Source organism: Linepithema humile, chromosome 1 (assembly GCF_040581485.1).
Source record: "Linepithema humile isolate Giens D197 chromosome 1, Lhum_UNIL_v1.0, whole genome shotgun sequence".
Classification (NCBI taxonomy): Eukaryota; Metazoa; Arthropoda; class Insecta; order Hymenoptera; family Formicidae; genus Linepithema; species Linepithema humile.
The window spans coordinates 32040129-32061517 of record NC_090128.1 but is presented as its reverse complement, the minus strand read 5'-3'; the positions used below and the strand labels follow the sequence as shown (position 1 = coordinate 32061517).

The following is a 21389-nucleotide window of genomic DNA, read 5'->3' as shown; positions in this document are numbered from 1 at the left end:
TTTGCGTATTCCCTATAATGCCTCTCTCGTAACGGGAACGATAGTAACGGGCGCTCGAAAGCTAAACGTGTTTTCCGGAAAAAATCGGATTAGCGGATGCGCGAAGCCGCGTACGGTTAATAACGCCCGATTGTTTGCCGCACTTAACAGCGAATTTGTGCTTTATTTATTGAGATCTTTTCGTAATACCGCAGTGGTATTCAAATATTCATGCGCCGTGAGGTCATGAAATAGTCTCTCGGTTCCGTGTTCTGGTCAACATAATGGTAATGCCGGGCAAACGAATATCGATTCAATTCCGATATCTGGCATGGTTAGCCAACAAATCATGCGCGCCTTCGTTAGGGCTAGGAAAATCAATATTTATTGTCAATATTCTCATATTGACAATATTATTAGATATCAATAAAGATAAATGTCAAAGAATTACAAAAGTAACGTTCCGACGTGATTTCATTTCAACCTTTTTATCCACAAAATTTTAACAATCAGATTTAATTTAATAAATATATATGAAATGTATTTGACTACAGACAATATCACGTGATATGATTATTTAATTATGATTCTAATTTTTATCATAGCCCTAATTTGCATGTCAGTTAGAAAAATAATCCTGTCAAAAAAAAATGATACCAATTTTATCTATTAAAAAGATCGCAAGATAATTTTCACGATTTTCACATCTTTCGTTACCTGTCCCGATAACATTTAGACTCCGAAATTCTTCATTTTCTCGCTGGCATTCAACCGAACGCTTCGATCGATCAATCCGTGTCAAGCGCGCTGTCAATTAGTCGGGCTTACCTGCAACAAAAAAAGATGAAGGAAATTAGATGTAATTATTGGTGTCAAGCGTCACGTGTTTAATAGCGAAAATAGCGTCGCCGTGCAACGAGCTCTAGACGCTATCGCTCTCGCGTCGATCCGATTTATCACATCGCCGCCGATCGGTCGACGCGACGTCGCTATTCACCACGGCCGGCGTGACACAACCGCTCTCATGAACGTGTCCAAAATTCACGCGTATTCGTCGCTGAAATTGAATAACTCGCAATTAAACGATCGCCGGCTGAACGGAATGCGCGGCTTTGTCGCAATTAATACTATTAATTAAAACTGCTGCGCGATTCGGATCATCGCGAGCGCGCTGCGAGAAAAGCGCTTACAGAGTAAACCGCGTCGCCTGTGAATATGAAATAATTTCCATTAACGAGCTCTTACAGGGCGGGCAACGCGCGTAGGCACGCGAATGATGACCATTAAGCCACGCTTTTTTTAATGAGTGCACCTTCCGCACGTGTTTCTCGCACCGGATTAATGGCTGCCAGCCACTTTACGGCCGTCGAGTGCAATTCGCTTTACGGCGCGAAGCGTGCTCTGAGAGCTGCCTAGACGCTGTTGCTTTTCCCGCTACAACGGAACAACTTACTCTGAATTTATTAGAGCTCCGCCGTTAGACCATATGATGTGAATACACGTGTGCGGAAAGAGCAATGCGAAAAATAGAGCGCCGCGGCATATTTGCACATCCGGTCGGCGATCGTTCTCGCGCGAGTTATCGATACACGCGAGTAGTGCGAGCTTTATTATACGCTAAAAATAGACCCTTTCCTGAGGTTTCTTCTATTTATTCTTCGAATGAATTCTCTCTGGATGTTAAAATCGCACGAAAATGCTTCGTAACTGTGCCTTTTTTTTTACTTACCGTAACGTACATACGCGGTTCGCTAATATCGATAACTCGAGCCTCGCAAACTGATATCGGTGTACCGTTACCTGATTGCAGTGTGAGATGTTTATAGATAAGCGAGGTGATAAGATCGCAAACGAATTACGTCGCAAAAATGGAAGAAACTCGGCCTGATGACGCCGAGAGATATACGGTGTCGCCAAATTTTGGTGACAAAATTTTAAGACTGAGAATGATAAAAAAATATTTCAACAGATATTCATCGCCTCATTTAAGATCTGATGTCTCGGCAGTCTCGGTTAAGTTTGTCTGCAGGATTAGCAATAATCTGTTCTGTGTACATGTGTACATATGTATGTAACGTAATCTCTTTTAAAATCAAAACAAAATAACTTCTTATTTAACAACAGCACGATTAATAGAAACATGCGATTAATGCACGCTTAAATTAAACAATACGATTAATATACGCTTCAGTAATAATAATATTTAAATAATAGTTGCACATGCAGTAAATACATAAACTAAACGGAACTATAAATGTTTCCCGGAAATACGGAAGCTCCATTATTATCATTATATGCTATATAGAATTCTACAAACAGAGTACAAATTATATTAATTAAATTACTCGAATAATTACAGTCGCACATCCAACTGTATAAGCGGAGGTAAAATGTGTAAGTATGCCAATGGAGTGTCATAGATTCGTAGTAAAGTTCCGCGACACCCTATACAACTGTGTATGTCGTACGTACACTCGCTTATCTACCGTCGCGCCTCAATTCGAGATACAAGAGGGTAAAGTTTGTCCGTCGTACACACGGTTATCTTTCCCCCCGGTGCCGGTCGATTTCGTAATCGACGTAACGATTCTCTCTTTCGTGGAAGGAGAGGTATGCGCGCATCATACACGCCGCGCGTTTTGCGCAAAAGAACGCAACCCTACTTGGTTTTCATCGGCCTTATCTCGCGAAACTTTCGCGATGAAGCGCCGATTGCGCGAGATTTATTTACGTCCGCGTCACGTCGCGCGTTCGCCCGACGCGGAAGCTCGGCTTATCAGACGAAGCACGCGCGCGCGCGCCCAAATTGCAATTAAAACTTTCCGTTTCTATTCGCGCACACGTCCTCGCGGAAGAGTGCGAGATAGATTCGCGCGAGAAAGCGGACGAATTATACATACAAAATGGGAGGAAAAGTAGGTGACAAGGAAGGAGAAACGTAAAATCGAATTAAAAAGTGATTTGTTAATATATTAATCAGCTATTCATGTACCGTCTCAATTAAAAACAACAATTGTGTTGAAAACTATAAAAGAATAATAAATAATAAAAATTAATCCCAAGGTATATAAAGTTATTTACACAATGGTATTTCTCGTAATTAACTGTGCAAAAAGTAACAGGTTCTTTTTTTCTATCTGTGCGTGCGATTGTAACACGAACATTCGTGATATAAAAAAACAGCCGACTCTTCTTGGAAAAGCTACGATACTGGAACGCGATAGCACGTTAACCATCTTTACCTCGAAAGTGATCGATGCACCGAGTACATTTCGCAATGAAGATAATGAATACGTGCCACGTATACCAATCGATCCTGGCGATCAATACCGTGACACACTCACGTCTTTAAAGGCTCGTCACCCAATGCACGATTGGCAAGAGAGAACGTACGAGATTCATGGACCGATATATTGCGGAAGACAATACAAAAATAAAGCAGGCGTCTAGGAGCTTCTAATATCGAGTTCTCGTCTATCGTCTCTCGATGTGTTGCCATTTGATAAATGATGCGTTGTAAATAGGCGTTTTCTTTCCGCACATTTGCCGCGAGATCGACTTTTTTGTAGAATGCCCTTCATGGGCTACGTTTCCCCAGCGGAGCTGAGATTGCAGACTGGCTGGAGCGACGAGGCAACATGAAAATGTACGATAAGGAGATCTTAACTTTTCATTTTCCGCTCTTAGACCGTTTCCAATTTTAACTGTGCCAAAGAGTCGTTCTGAACTACACCCTCCACCCCTCGCGAGAGCACAACCCACCGAAATGTCGAGGTATAACCTTCCTATTTCACGATCGCGGACGACATTCAGTGCTCCGTAACCGATAAATACGACGTCCAATTCCCCGCCATTTTTCGCGCGCCCAAGAAGTTCGTTCGAGAGTGGCGACCGACGTCGGTAAAAAAACGACACGTTTCGTTGAGATAACCTACGTCGCAACGCTGGCCGGTTTCGCACAAGGTTTGAACTCTGGGGATTAGCTCGGAGATTGAACGATGAGAATGAAAAACGATGGAAAAAGAGAGTAAAAAAATCCAAAATATGACGAACCACCGAGGCGTAAAATAGAATGAGAAATGATGGTAAACAAAGAGATATGGCTAAATAAAAATCAGTTCACTTTCGCACATAGAAAAGATTTTCACTCTGACACAGTGCCTCCTTCAAGAAACCACCATTAAAATATTCACTAAAATAGCAATTATTCTTAATTTTCGTGAATAATGCCTTTTCTTCGTAATTGAAAATCCAGCACAAATCGTTAACAAAATTCTTTGAATCCCCACAAAATATATGAATAATTATGAGTAAGAATAATGCTGAATTCAAAAGCTGTTATGTTGAGTAAGTCAAGTTTAAATAATTTATAATCCAGTTTAATTCAGTAGTTAATTATTGTCCGTGAAATATCTTTTCCGCTGTGTTAATTGATATTTTATCAATTAAACATAAAGTCATGTATAAATTGCTTTAACATCGTTAACAGCAAATACATTAATTATTAAGGGCGCAACATTAATAGAGATATATTTAAATACTAGCTATAGAATGCTGCGAGGAGCCTATGAAACGACGATATTTCTCGAACATCATTTTCGCAAATTGTCGCGCGTTTATCGTGCATTAATAGCACTTTACCGCTCGACAAGTCGTCAAAGTTCGCGAGCGTTGAAAATTCTGCGCTGTTACTTCGCGAGGATAACTGCGAAAGAGGGAGAGTCGTGCGCGCACTCAGAAGACATTTTCCGGTCGATTCGGAATTCCAGACCTAAACGTTCGGGATTACCGTAAAGTGGCGCAGACGAGATGCAGAGGGAAACGAAGACACGAGGAAGAAGTCGAGAGTTGCTTCTGCTCGCGCGTCTCAATTCGTCGTGGACGGCGCCGCGCGAAGAGCGAGAATGAAGAACAACAACAAACGGAGCGATACACGCGGTGGAAGAATCGAGGGGTAAAATGAGACGAGAGTAAAAACCAGTTCTTCTGCAAGTGAAACGCGCGGAGTATAGTGTGTCGATATAAAAGCGACGAAAGACCATCTTGGAGTCGCGGGATCGCACTACGAAATGTTACGCTGATGAATGGAGGAAGCGCACGAGACACGGATAATTATTTATTCGCTGCGAAACGACTCTACTCTCTCCCTTTCCGCCCTTTTGATGAACACCGCGCAGAGTCCGAGAGATGATACGAAAATTAAATCGAGAAGCGAACAAACGAAAAGATACCGCCCGGCTCTGTGATGCACCGCGTCGGATAGATTTCATATTAAACGTCGCGTTTAATGCACGCCGGCCGGCGGCTCTATCGAGCTGTAGTAAAACGACGGAAGTGAGGACAATAAAGGGGATGAACTTGATACTTTACCTACAAGTAACGAGAACGAACGATGTCATTACGCGGCTCGAAGGTAAAGGAACGAGTTTGTCGTATCTGTCCATGTAACGTCTTCTTCCTCTCCGCTTTCTGAACAATGATATTGGCACTAAGATATTGAATTTATTACCGCAATGAGCGCACGAACATTCTGTTCGATACGCTTGAAAATGATTTTTGAAGCGGACGTTAAGAAGCGAAAGGGCAAAGGCGTGAGAGGAGGGGACTGTTCTCATATAATGTTGTTAATGGCATCGCAAGTGCGACATCAAAAGGACCAGCTCTTTCCGCCGACGCGTGTAGCGGTGCGGTGACGGCGATGCAACCGCATGGCTCTCTCGCGATATTACGACACGGCCGTCCGATTAATTATGGGTCGACCGGTAGGCCCCTGCAAGCGACATCGTTTCCAACTGAATGCATTACAACCGTGCATAATGCAGTCGTTTGAGTAAAATAATCAAATAATGTGAAATCAAAAGCATGCCGAAAGTTGGTAGGTAGGTATGACAGCCACACTTTGAAGTTCTAATGATCTAGAATGACTCCAAAAATATCACGGCAAATACATCAATTAAAAAAAATGTTTCCATAAATATCATTTTTTTTCATAAATCGAATGAAAAATAAAGTGCAACTTTATTTCAGAAAATTTTACTTTTTCAGAATTTTAATTCGAACTTTATCAAAATAGTGATACTAAATATTTAAAAAATTACCATAAATATTTCGCAAAATTCCCTAAAAGGAGAAATCGATGCATTACCGTTATTAATGTATCGTCAACATCGTCTATAGCATTTCATATTCTTACAGAACTCATCAGCAATTCAATTGATCATCGATTCATTTGAACGAACGGTAAAAATGGTCGACGCCAGAAGTAGCTCGCAATACACGAGTCCGGTAAAAGCCATAGGCGCGTAAATGTGTGTATATATATATATATATATTATATATATATGTGTGTGCGTGTGTGTGTGTGTGTGTATATATATATATATATATATATATATATATATATATATATTCGCACAGGGACGAAGAGATCCCTTCGCGAAGTTTCACTGGAGCGACAAGTCGCGATCAGATAGTCGATATCAAAGGGTCTCGTGCCTTTCCCGCATTATTGCACAAAGTGCAAGCGTGCAACGGGGACGGTGAAGTGGCGTATAGTCGGAGACGCGACATCGAGCGTACCAGCAACCGGTGTGTCCTTATTTCCGAGAGTCTCACGTAGCGTTGCTGTGCTCTATTGGCTCTATGCCTTCCGCATGACGAGGGTCGTCGACATGTGGAAGGTACTATGAACGAATGTCGGTCATACACTCGCGCTTGAAAGTACTTGAAGATCGAACCCAATATTTGTATCAATAACGAAAAAAATAATTGATATCGATGGAACGTTTGACAATAGAAATAGAAGTACGAGATTGATTTTAAGCGATGCCCGCTGCCCCGCACTCGAAACGTAACGTTCCAAAACAACGATTGCAAATCACGCGTAAGCGTGGACGAGGAGCTTTGTGAAATGCCGATAGCCTATTGCTTACGCCTGAGTCCTTCGATTGACAATCGACTAAAAATAGATAACTCAGTCTAATTCTCGCAATTTCTACACACGACGGCGCATCCTCCGCATACTAATTAATATCGATGCGGTAAGCTGCCAACGGTAAACGTGGTGCAAGAGTTACGATCGGATCTCGATCTAGAAGAGTTTTTTCCTGGCGACATATATTCACAGTGAGGTAATTGAGCTAGTAAGAACTTTTGCCCTCGCAAAAAACCCTTTATGGTTTATTTTTGCAATTCCTCCTTCGTGATTGCAGAGAATATTGCTACCCTTGATAAATCTAAGCAGTGGCACGTGTAACCTTCTGCTCCATAATTCCACCAACCGCGATCTCGATAATGAAGAAATTGCGAGTTCCGCGCTCGGAGTCACGTGGCCGGCGTGGTCGATATCAAAGGGCCCCGACGGCTTTCTTGCATTACTGCGCAAAGTGCAGGCGCACGGTAGTGCTTTCAGGACGTATTACAACACCACCTTGTTGCGCGATTAATTACGCGCTCGACGAAGAGAACTGCAGCGAGGAGGGCGGAGAAGCGAGAAGGGAGGGCAAGATAGTGAGGGGGCAAAAGGGCTCAAAAGTGGGTAAGTGAGAACCTCTGTCGGCGCCATGAGGATATATATGGCTACGTGAATATGTAGGTAGGTATCTGCTTTCGCCGTATATAGGCAGAGACTGAGAAAACGAGTATAATACTTGCATTACGATCTGCTCGTTTCGCCATCGCTCTTAATGCTACTTGATGTCACTTGAATTCATAAAATCCACTGTTTATTTATTAATAAAATTATATTCGTCCGATCGTTTTTTTAGGTTAGAAGATCGGAATTTAAAATAGTATCGGCATTTTTACTGCATTGCTGCAAAACGTTAGCGTGACTGCTGCTCGCCGATGGAACGATAAATTGAAATTAGCAAAACAATCGCAACATAACAATTGTAAGAGCAAGTATGCGGATGTGAATTGAAGTAACATTCCAACGATCGCTTATACACATAACGATGAACTTTACACAGCTGTTCGCCAGACTCCTCGCACTTCGCCCCGTTCGGCCTGTGTGCTATTTATATGCAGCGTGTAAAGATTCTAGAAATTCAATTAATTCCACAAACTCGTTTGGCGTACCGTCAAGCTAATCTATTTTACAGAAATAAATACGACCTTTTCCGGCATAAAGTGATCACATTTCTAAATGTCAACTCCATCATTTCTTGCGAAATTAATAAAATATATTATACTACCTTAAATGTAAAAAAAGATGTAAATCTAAAAATCATATTTATAATAAAACTAATTAACATAATACTTATATGAGAAAATGTTTTTTTTTCAACTATTTCTGCAATCTAAATGATAGATTGATGCTCAGCATATCACTCTGCAATAACAAAGACACAGAGAAAATACTATCTTAGTCTCTTATCAATCTAAATACATTGTAAGTCGAGAAATGAATTCAAATGCCTTCATCGTCGTTGCGCGAGCAGCTTTAATGTCGCGATCAAATGTTATCCACCATCTATTCTACGATAGGAAATTCAAGTGCGCGCGGCTGCTACCTTCTTCGAAGATGATACGGAAGTATCTCGAGCGGCGTCGCTCGACCGTGTCTCTCTTTAGCGCGCATCTTTGTATGCATAAAAATAAGAGTCGTCTCTAATAAAGCGCCATACGTGCGGGCGCGCGGCCGGCGATAACGCTAATTAAATACGAGTCGCAGTGACACCGGGACGAGCGGAACCGCCTAACGAGGACAGTAATTACGCGACGGCTTCATCTCGTCTCGAAGCCTCCGCAAAAACCGCACTAGCACCATTACTCTCGGAATAACCGCCGGGTCAAGAGATTCGCGGACGCACGCGTTCCAGCCGCCGCAATGTTCACACATCGATTCTCGCGAAACGGCGAATAAGGACCATTGGCGTAAATTAAGAGTTAAAAATCGCCAACCAAAAATTCATATATTAATTCCATGATATATGAGCGCTAGAGATAAATTCTACTATCCAATATAATATGATAAGTATATCATTAAATTGGAAAAAAGATAGAAATTGTAAATTGATATAATTATAAATTTTAAGGAAAGTATAATAGGATAATATTCAGTGCTCATCTGTCAGGATAATCACAGATTAAATACGTAAAATTGGTAATTGGATACTGTCATCATGAACAGCTTAATGTTTACGTTATACATTTTATGCGTGATATACATTATTACCGCACATTAATATGTAACGTGATACTAAATAATACGAGTTAATCGATATATAATATGTATGTAATTCTCTCTGTCATATTTTATATGTACATTAATACTGTTAATGTTCACGGGAAGATGATTCGATCAAACAACAATTAAAGTTGCATTTATATTTCCAAAAACAAATCTAAAAATGTATTATATCATATGAAGCATTATAATACATACGAGTATGTTCTCTCATGCAATATTCAATATTTAATTCCACATTTTCTATTTTTCTAAGGTATAATGTAAATTTAAAAATTTTTTTAAATATGCAATTCTAAATATTTATTTCTGTAACAATATTTATTTCAAGCGAGAAACCCATGAAAAAGTGAAAGATTTGGTGGCAAAATTGAAAATCACTGATAATCATTTTGCGTTTAGTAATAAGCTAAAATTTTATTTTGCAAGTAAAATAGCAATCACGCGGATTGAAATCACGCGATTAATCCATCAGAAACGTCATGCAATGTACCAATAGTGAACGAATAAATTCTTTTATCTCGTTTCTTTCTTGTAATCCCGATAATCCCGATGCATCGAAACGACGCTATCCAAATTCCCCTCCCCTAATCAGCGAAGCCGAAAATCCAATGCGCATATGGCGAATTCAGGGAAGCGTACGGTCGACGCCATTAGCAGGCCGTACATTTTCATATGCAGCCAGAATTACGGTTGGAATCAGATGGCGGAAATTCGATCAGCGTTAATCCGAAGTGGCTACTCTTCTGCCACGTCTCTACGAAGGGAAACGGGCTGAGCGACGTAACGTGATCTCCGGACGATAACTTTCCCGGTGGAGCTCCCGAGTTGTTCTAGAAAGTTCCCCAAAATACATACACAAATGTTTACGTGTTCTATAATTTAATATCGACGTTTTATTATTAATTTTTAAGTCGCATACAGCTCTGATTTAGCATTTATCGCTAACAAGAAAAAATGATTAAGAACACGATTTAACGAGTGTTACGATTAAATCAAACATTGACGCAAACAATCCTAAAGAATCCAAACTAATGTCTAAATACAAAGCAGTGACCACAATTCGGCATTCAACAATTGTCATCGATTCGGTGAACTTTTATGACCCCGATTGCTCCAAAATATCGAGAGATGCTTATTGAACGTTATTTAAAGAACACATTCGAGATAATTAGCGAAGTAGATATCTAATTTTGTATAAAATCTTTGTTAAATATAATTTTAAAATACAGAAACAACGAATAATCTTGAAGGGAAACTCATTTATACATATCTCAAAGAAAAGACTGTAACAATTTATTCACTCATTGAGTTGACTAAGTAATATTCTTAAGACACAACATATATATTAACATAATAGAATACGTTAAATCATATAAATGCAAGTACATATAAAATACAATATAATCAACGCACGATCAACAAAAGCGCATAAATGAAATATTCACATTAGTGTGTATTGCATAATGTAATCAAATCAAATTCACTCACCAAACTGGAAGAATTGATATGGTATCTTAGAATTAATTAAGAGACAATTTTTGATATTTCCTTGACGGTATAGAGACTCAGCAACTGAATAATAAGCATGAACTCTTTTTGCGTATATCAATATGTAGAACTGAAAATAAGGATGCTATTACGGCTATATGGTGATTCCTGAAAATAAAGAGAAGTAAAGAAAGCCGCACAGAGCGTGTTCAAATTATAACTGTTAAACCCGTTAAATAAGAAAACAACTATATTATCAAATATGCCACCTTGGCAATGAACTAATGCAATTGTCATTTAGACAATACCAGATAATACGAGAGGTGCAAGGTCACCTAAACAATTCAAAATTATACGAATGATACGGCTTGACGCCGTGACTATGCAATTTTATAATTAGTGCAACTTGCCAATTTGGCAATGCAATCAATACAAATAGTGCAGCTTACCCCTTTGGCAATGCAATTAATACAAATAGTGCAGCTTACCCCTTTGGCAATGCAAGTCTTACTAGCAAGATCTTAGCAATAAACCGTAAGTGTCACGAGGGCCGATCCAATATGGCCGCAGAATTTTAGCATCACGTTTACACTGATCTGTAATGCCCGAACAAGCATGCAATGAAGATTGCGTGATACAAGGCCACTTTGGCTGTTACGATATCGAAATGATATCGCTGTGCCTCTGATTCCATCAAACGGTCTCGTTGTCAGTAAGAATGACAACGAGATGAGGGTGGGACTGGTGTCCGATGGAATGGATTCCCACGCCTTACAGGCCTATTACCACAGAGCGCACAACAACGATTGCGATACGGACCCTTTGCCCGTAAATCTCTTAGAGATACCGAATCAAACTATTTCACGACGCAATAATCGTGATACTATCAATGCACTGTAAAGATCTATATACTAAAGCTAAATAATCATCCAAAAAACCACTCGATACACGAAGAGCGCGAAAAGCAGGCTCCCACGCCACGTCCCGTTACCAATTGTCTTTTTTTAGACTTCCGGCCTCACGGAAGTCCGCGCCGCTCTCGCTCGCGCCGCTGCAGCGGGCGCCGCCTATACACCTTTTTTTGTTTCCAAACAAATTTCATTTAAGGCAGAAATCCAGTTGAGAGTCAAATGGCGGTAATTCGACCGGTGCGCGTAAGCAGTCGGCAGTTTACGTTCCGTTAACGGACCAGTTGTGGACGAGGGGATGAGCGAGCGGGGGTGGTTCAGACATGGCGGTGAGACAGAAAGAGACGAGTTGGCGAGCAGGATCGTGCGAGAGTACCGACGCGACGTTGTTGGGGGCGATTCGCCGCGGGGGAAATGAAAATAAATGATAGCGTTGCCCGTAATTAATTTAACGCGCGAGAACGGACTGCGAGGTCGCTCGAGCGGGCTGCTTTATACGTTCGTTGCATGTGTGGATGTGTGCGCGTGAGCGTGTATCCGCGACTGCGCGCAGCTGGATTACGCGTTTCTTCCGTATATGTGTGCACGTTGAATCCTTAACAGAGTGTTCAAGAAAAAGGATTGGACGTTCGAGTTGTAATAAATGAGACAAAGACAACTTTTTTTATTTTTGTTCATTACTAAGTACTCTCAAAGATTCTGATATTGCTTATTAATTATAACCAATTTATAAAAAAACCGAATAAGACACTAATTATTTCTCGACAAATTTAAATCAATTAAATATGTTTATTATAATTATCATCATCAGATTCATTAAACTCATATTTTAAAAGCTTTTTTCTACCAGTAACAAAAAGATTTTATAATTATACATAATCTTGATATTTTATATGTTGTAAACATGTTTACAAACAAACGTGTTTTTCTCTACGAATAAAATATCAGAAGGTGAATGTCTTGTTCATTTATTTGATTATGCAAATGTACTTTCAGAAATGAACAGAGATTTAAAGAACGTGGACTTAAATAAGAATGAAATGTAAAACACCTTAGCAAGGTTCAGATTGCAACGTAACGCGTGCTCGTATATACTTCTGGCACGATGCTCATTAAGGTAGGAACTAAAAGCGACTACATATTCTTCACAAGATAATATGCAGCGTTCTCCTCCTCAAAGCCATTTGTATATTAAGAATATACGAGTCTCAACATTTGCGCTCAAGTTGCAAAAGCTTCACTTTTTCAGATTGACGACAAACATGTCGGCCGTTACACTATTTGAGACTTCTAAACTTAATAATTGATCACAAATACAAATTACCGAGTTGTGTTTGAAACTAAATACACCGAATATGCATATTCTTTGCCGATACTCGATACCTGCGCATTATTTTTCCGTTTGAAGAAATACGGAGTCGAAACGAGCTTTTAAAGAAAAAAGCGAAAAGCTGTGGCCAGCGTATGCAATCAATTGTACATCGTTGCAATAGTTATACACGCATGAGCGAATACATACGGAAAAACAGTGTAATGACAGATATCACATGAAAAAAATGACGTATCAGCAGATATGCATACTTGAAGGCACAACCGTTTTTATGTAATTTCAGCAAATATCAAGTTATATCAATGCCGCTACCGAAAACTGTTATAATAACAGCAAGTGAATAGAATTGAATGATAAATTGGATCAAAGTTGGAAACTCCGGTGCTAGAGAAAGTAACGATTGGCACACATGAATAACTATTTTCCGGAGAGATTGATAGAATAAGGTGAAATAAATCGATGAGCGAGTTTTTAATTTAAAATCCAATTCACTTTCTAGTGATTCATCAGTTATAACAATATTACGCAGGAATAGGATTGTAAGGTAAATCGAATAGAATAATAGACGGAGCGAATCTAACAATATGAATGTTGCGAAACTAACGAGACTCAATCTTTTCATCGCTTTTTTTTTCTACAAAAATAAATTTGTGCCTGGCAATTTTCACGACACAACGCGTTATCGTACTTAATGTGTGTGTCTGAACACCTCGCGCCTGCGCTACGGATGGGGTGTTACGCGTGTCGGTACATACTTGTACAAGGCAGGCATTACTGCCATCGCGCGCACTTTATCGTGAGCGATGTTATTGGACCCCGTAATGGCGTCCGCCGGTGTTTCCTCGGCAAACAGGCTTAGACGAGACGCAAGTCGCGTATGTACGGCACGTATTGCGCGTGTGTATTTGCATAGAAACGGAACGAGGAAGGGCCTTTATATCCTGTTGGATGTTAGCTCAGGGCGCGAAAGACGCGACGAGAATGGTTTGCGAGCTAATCAAACAGAATTCGCAGGCCGTTTTCCATTCGGTTTTCCACGCGCAACGAGCCCGCTTGTTGTTTTAAACGTAACGCGTACACTAATATCATTTCGTTTTCGAAAGGAATGGAAGACTGAAACGAGCCACATCGTCTTTATATGAAAGTAAAACAAATAAATGTCAATTCGGATTCGAAGGTCTTACATCATACATGATGATACGATGTTAAAGTCATCGCAACGTATAAATATTACATTTACCCAACAATTAAACCGTCCAATTAATTTTTATTATTACAAAGTCCAATTAAGATTAATCAAAAAACAAAGATGTTATTTGTTCACTCTCGAACTTAATTTAATCAATCGAAATTTAATTTTCTCTTCAGCATTTTAATCAGCACTTTGTTATTTTTTCTTTTTCAATTATTTTCTATATTTAATTGGAGGAATATCTGATGACTGTCGGAATAGCCTGATCGATATCAATTGCGTTATTAAATGTATTCTTCTCAGATTTCGACCTGTTATCTCGGCACATTTCTTTAGATTGTCAGATTAATTTGTCCAGACATTTGTGAACATCGATGATAGAGAGATAGAGGAGAGGGTAAACTTGGTCGGACCGACGAGCGGGATATTTACCCGAGAAACGAGATGACGAAAAGCGAGCAGCAAACATTCCGTATTACGCGCGTATATTTACATGGAAACGGGTCGACGAAGGGCCTTTTATGTCGGTGCGTGTTCCCTTGATCGTGAAAAACTCACAAGAGAAAGTCGAAGTAAGGAGGCACACGCTACACCGGGAATCGAGCGGATCTCCCGGCCCGTTGCTGACTCGATCTTTCCGACTCGATATTCTCCGTTTTTCGCGTTTTTTCTCCTCTATCCCACAGCAGCCATTGTGTCGAGATTCCTGAATAGTAAGAAAAGTTTCGTATATCCGTGTCGTTATCGATCCAACCTTTTCTCCCGCCGCATAGAGCAATAGAGAAGCATTAAGGTATCAAGATCAATGAAAATTTCGTCGGAGCGGGCAGCAATTTCTGCGAGGATAACGCAATAAAATTCTGAATTCTAATGAGACATTTACGTAAGTTGCTAAAATATTTCTTAGAAAGTCAGTTAATGCACAAACGGTACGTGATCTCGCAAAAATTTATATGCTTTTATACTAAAAATCGTGTACACGATAAAAATTCTATTAAAGTAAATTGTAATTATCGTAGAATTTTCATTACAAAACTGTAAAATATCTCTATATCATTTCTAGAGTCTGTTTAGTGAAAATACTCCACGAGAATAGAGCTGTGAAGGAATATGCAAGCTTTATGTAATGAAAAGATATCGTTATCTAGAGAAAGAAGCCGCAGTACCTGTTCCTGCAACCATTCGCAGCTAATGAACGGCGGAGGGCCGGGCCCGGCAAACGGCTTCGCCTAATTCAATTTTAAGAGTTCCTGCCGGACTAATTCCGCCGTGCGAGCCTCGCGGATTTCGTCGTTTCGCCATTCACCCCGCCCCATCGCCGGGCTCCTCTTTCAAAACCCAATTTCTTGTCGAGTTTCGCGTGTCGATTCGTCGGAAGGCACCCTTTCGCAAATGCTCGGGCCTCAGATTCTCACGAAACTGTCCGCTAAGGCCAGAAGCAGACCCTTTGAAGCCCCTGTAATTACCGTCCGACTTCCTGGCGAATCCCGGCGCAAAGAGGGGACACGATATAGATAAAGAACGGAGGGAAGGGGGCGGCGACCCTAAAGGAGGGACAGAGAAAGTAAAAGAGAGGAACTTAATGATTGCTACGTTTTGCGCGTGCATCGGTGCCGTGCGTGAGCCTCAAGAATGAATCGTGCAATTGCCGCGGCCACAAAATTGCCGCCCCTTTCTTCCCCCTTGCCAACAAAGAAGGAACGCAACCCCCGTGGATCGCCCACGGGTATAAGGTATTTCTCGAGTCATTTTTCAGGATCTGTGTGTATCGTTGAGTTGCAGAGCGCATTAAAAATAATTTCTCTTCCGTTTGCCCTGTTATTTTGGTTTCGCAACCTTATTCGCAAATAAATTAGCAGAAGACTTACATTAAACGACGTGTTTTTACCGACAAGTTACGTCACAACAAATCGTGTGAAAAGTTCGAAAATATTAAAAATCAATTCTACTTGTCAAAAATTAATAATGGACGTCTCCGAACGCGGCAATAAATATAAAGAAATTCGTTTCTCTTTCGTCACAATCATTATAGTTAATTAATTTTTCAGTTTCTCTATATTATTATCGATTGTCCTAAGAAACGTTTTACTTTCTCTCGATCGATTGGTACCACCACTGCATTACTTCTCTGAAGATAGGAAGAAGATGAGTTCGAGAGGAAAATCTTCGTCGTCGGTATATGCATCGGAGCTTACTATCGCGACATCGACAGACTGCAGTCACCAAACTCTCTATCTCTATCTCTCTCTCACACACACTCTCTCTCTCTTTTCGTTTGCCCATCAATGTCAGTCGCTGCCCCATGTATACGTCGCGCCTTATTCGTCGCGCAAATGTATCATCGGAGTTAACCACATGACACTGAGCGAAAGCGTGGGCGAATCGCGATTGCTGATCGGAAGCGCACGTCGGTCGATGGAACGCAGACAAGAAGCACTATGATTAATAGCACCGAGTCGGAGTTTTCGTGATCAAAATGCATTCGGATGCAAATAATAGCGCTTTCTCGTGAAAATAAATTCGTCCGGCGGAAGCACCGGTAAACTAATCCTTGCAAAATTATCTGCCATTGCACGAAATCCTTAATTACCGTGAAGGTAATTAAATTTGTAACGCGTACATTTGTGAAGAATTTAATCGCCGTGCTACTTCCGCTATAATAGTACTCACTGTTCCATGCGGAAATGCAAGAGAAACGGCGGTAATAACTCGCGCGAAATAATTCGGCGACGCGACTCGCGATTGACTCCGGAACGAAAATCTTTGCACACGGCGCTGCGATGCTGCCGGCGGATATGCGTCGCATCGGGAGATTTATTCGTTTCACGAGCGTTCAATACAACGCGCCGGAATGAGAAATTTTTGCGTCCGCGTCGCATCGCGCCATGCCGCGCGCCATGCCGGCGCAGCACGGAACGCGGAAACGCGATCCGGCGTCACGCAAATCCCTGCACAGGCTCGATGCTGAATTTCCAGGGGGCTTACAGCCGGATCAACGCCAGTCGGATGGAATCTTCGATAAGGCAATTTTTTGGTTCGTCCACTCGGCGGCGCGGTTTGCGCGGAAGCGACGCCGGTCACGGCGGGTGTCTCGAGTTCCGATTACGGGATCGCGGTGGGCTATTGTCCATCGGAAAATTAATAATCCGCCGTCGTGGAAAGCCGGTCAGCCGGAAACCGAGGAATTTTCCCGTCCGAACAATGTGGTTAAGAGTATCTCTTGTGCAACGTGAGCGCGCTTTTCTTCGCTCTTTAATTCTTTCGGCAGAAAGCGAGTATAAAATCAATAACAACAATTGTGACACTTGTGATAATAAAAGTCCTTATTTGCTACGACAAGAAAAAAATTTATTTTGTATATATGTAAAGCATTATCGTTTACAATACCAAAATAGTGATATATTTTTATGCTAACAAGCATGTTCCCATTTGCCTTTATCTCATCAAAACAGTTATGAAATCATCGATAGCTGCAGACTCCAGAAGTTATTTGCGTCTTGCATACTTATAATTCGATTAGACATCGTTTAGTCTTGACTCACATATATCTCACTTGTTTACTTGCGAAGAATGATTCAGTGCGCAATTCATTACATACTTCATAGACTTCGTCGTTAATTTTATCATATTATTGTGCGCATTTTCACACACACACACACACATATATCACTTTTACAACACCACCAATCTACGTTCCAATCTGCACATGATAATCATCAAAAAATGATTTAAACAGTTGTATATCGTAGCTGAGGTATATCGTGAAAAATTAAATACTGCAGCAATATTATTGGTAAATGTGATATGATTGACTTTTCTAAAATAGAAATCTCTTTAAAGCGCATAGAGGATATTTAATGAATTAATTTTCGTTTGCCGGTAACGATAAAATAATGGTTGTTCGAGTTGTATTTCAAACATGCCAATAAATATATATTAAAGCAATTATAAAAGAAAAGTCAATCTTGGGCCTTGATAATAAAAAATTATTAAAATGTAAATCAGCTATGTTGACCCAGAGCCGGGTGTTAGATGCTCAAAAATAATAATTAACTAAGTTGAAAGTCAACTTAGTTAATTATTATTTTTGAGCATCTAACACACGGCTCTGGGTCAACATAGCTAATTTACATTTTAATAATATATTAAAGCACTGTAAATATAAATAACACTTTGTCAGCATATTATTTAGCACGACCGACCACGCGCGAGTCGCAATGCTGTGATGCATATGTCGTTCGAGAATTCTAGAAAATTTAAAAACAGGTATTTCCTATGTATTATTCTCATTTCGAATATCATCTCTTTTACGAAGCCGCATTTTTCTCGCGAGAAATGAGCGAAAAAATTAAAAGTTCGAGTTATAATTTCGCGTGTTGCGCGACTGATTACGACGGTATTTGCGAGATTCCTGTCGTGTGCGTAAGTAAGGACGCGCGGTATACGCAAGCACGTACGCACGCACGCACGCATCGTATGCACACACGCACAGGAGGATTTCTAAGAGAATAGAGTTAGCGGGAATGCAGTTGGCGGCCCTGCCACGGGCAAGCCGGCAACGAGGAATGAGCTGAGCGGCGCGCGATCAATAACACGTGTGTACGCAACGACACACACCCCCGCACGCACTTTTACATTCACGCCGGCGGCGTCCCCCGCGCTCCGGTCCTTCGCCTCCCTCCACTCCCTAAACCAGAACGATCCACACGACTACCACCGCTAACGGCACCACCACCAACGCGGCAGCTTCATCCCCTCCGCTGGCGTGCCGCCACCAGACGCGAAGGCCACCCCGTGCATTACACTTTACACACGCACACAGGTGCGGCGGCGGTCCGGCGGACGTACAAACGTGGAAACGCGTCCGCAGGGAATGGGAACGTGTAATTGTGTAAATGGCACAATGGCCGACGGTCCCTCGTTAGAGAGCCGCGCCGTGGAAACAAGATTCTGATTAACGCCCGAATTTTATCATTCAGCAGCCGCACTGTTTACCCGCTGCGCCGCTGTAGCCCCCTTTTGCCCGCGCGGGAAATCGCCGCAACTGCGACCGCGCAGCACTCTGATTATTTATTTATTCCTTCTTTCCTTTTTCTTTCAAGTGGCATAGGGTTTCGCGTAATCTGTTAGTGAGTCACATAGTTACCCTTATTCGATATCTGAGATAACGCCTATAAGAGAGAATTTCATGCACTATCGAATCAAGCTCTTTCGATGCGCAAATTGTATTTTAAATTTTCGTACAACTCTGCTGCACTGACAGAAAAAAAATCACTATTTATTGCAAGTTAAAATAATAGTTTTAATATAATAGTTTAATATAATAAAGTATTATATTAAAACAAAGTTAAATTAGACTTAATTAATTTGTAAAATCAATAACTGTTTAGAAAAAACTCGATTAAAATTAGTTGCAAACAAGTTGCAAAAGTATTGATGGAAACTGCTACTCTTTTTAGTTTGACCTGTAATATCCGCGGTTAAAACGACTGCTCCTGACACATGCCGTTCATGTCCTTACTCTACGTCCAACAATCTACACGCTTCGGTTATTCTCCTGTCGATACTTCACAGTGCGTACTACGAGATGGTCGTGTACATAATATCGCAGTTTCGTTCTTGAGGTTTCCGCACTTTGCCCGACGTAATTCCGACAACGTAACTATAGCAACGACTCATGGACATTTTCCATTTTGGCATCAGCGTATCAAAGGCAACACTTTTTTTTTTAGGTCTTATCTGACGGAAATATAACGAACTGAATCTGTCATTCACAATTAGTTCCATAAGATAAAATTTCAGCAAAAAATTTAGAATAAAAAAGATTCACTATTTCAAAAAATGTATCATTATAGATTACATATGCATGTCCTCAAAATGTCAAAATATAAATTTCTTCTAACAAAATGAATAAAATATTCGAGCTATAAAAGTTCAATAAAAATGTAATGTTAAATGAAGTGATTAAAATAAACGCAATTTGATTAATTTTTTAATAATAAAATCCATAATTGTAATCTCTGAAGCATTTTTAAACAAATATATGACATTTTTTTATCATTGAAAAACCGAGCAGCTATCTCACTCAAAAATCTCAATTGCCTTACTTCATTCACTTAAAATTTCTACGCACATTTTTGATTTGCGAAGAAAAACGAAATAAAAGAAATTTGATTATTTCGTGCTAGCGCCAAAATTAAAAATTGCTTGCGCAAACGAGCAAAGTACAAATAAAAATCATGATCGCTCTGCGCGTCTGCACACGAAACGAAACGGAGAAAAGCGGAAACGTGGTTACACCGGTGAGGAATCCTTTTATGGCAACGGCGCGAGAATACTCGGAGAAAATCCATTGGTTGGATGAGTCTCTCGCAAGCAAACAAGCTGCGCGCAAGTGGAACTTTCGATGCAATTTTCGCGCGAAACATGCACGGAGGAGAATCTGGAGGAGGAGGAGGAGGAGGAGAAAAAGCGGGAAGAGGAGAAAAAATTGTTCGACGCGGGATCGGAAGCGCTTCTACCAATGTACAATCGACAGGAGGTAGATTCGCGTTTACTCGATTTGAGGCAATCCAATTTCGCTAATGAAACGTACCCGGTGACGCAGTTAGCCTCAACCCATGCGCGCACGTACACACGCACGCAAACTAGCTGTAATATCGTACTCCGTTGAGCGGAGGTAATCAAGCTGTAATTGATAAACATGTAATTTCGACGACATAGGCTGCCGAATAGGGATATTACATCAATTGGCTGTAAACTGCCCCCGATTTAAAACGCAACGACGCGCGCCGTGACTGTTTCGCTCCAACCGAGCCTGCAAACAATAGCGCACCGATAAGCGCTTAAGTGTCGAAACGTTTATCAGGGATTATCAACCGTGGACTACGGCGTATTGTATCGCAAAATACATTATGAGCCATCTTTCCAGTTAACTTCGCTTACATGTCACAGGATCACTCACACACTATCAAATTTCTTTGCGATCGTCGCGTAAATTACGCAGAGTTATCTTAAATATTTTTATTTAAGTGGTCAATATTAATTTGCCGCAGTGAGCAACTTTTTATCGTATTAAGTTGTAGTAAAAGTATCGTTCAACCTGTAATAAAACCACAAAGAAGGTAGTGCTCATTAAATTTAAAAAGACAAAATTACTTATGTGCTAAAACGTGAAGTATCTCTCGTTTCACGTTCTGAGATGCAAAAAAATAACTATATTGTCGGCTATTCCTCGTGTAACATTCGTCGCAATATAAAATCGCGACGAAACATTAGTATTATACTTTTCTAATAGAA

The 21389-nt window shown here is 40.6% G+C and overlaps 2 long non-coding RNA genes across 3 annotated transcripts in view; both read right to left on the bottom strand.

The window, feature by feature from the left end:
• LOC136997245 (uncharacterized) overlaps positions 1 to 3270 on the bottom strand; it is a 46382-nt gene extending 43112 nt beyond the window's left edge. Inside the window, exon 1 of the long non-coding RNA XR_010888062.1 lies at positions 697 to 3270. This is a non-coding gene — a long non-coding RNA (uncharacterized lncRNA). The remainder of the gene's footprint in view (positions 1 to 696) is intronic.
• The window catches only part of LOC136997244 (uncharacterized), a 240932-nt gene that overhangs the window by 142506 nt on the left and 77037 nt on the right, over positions 1 to 21389 (bottom strand). The gene's annotated exons all lie outside the window — the stretch shown is intronic.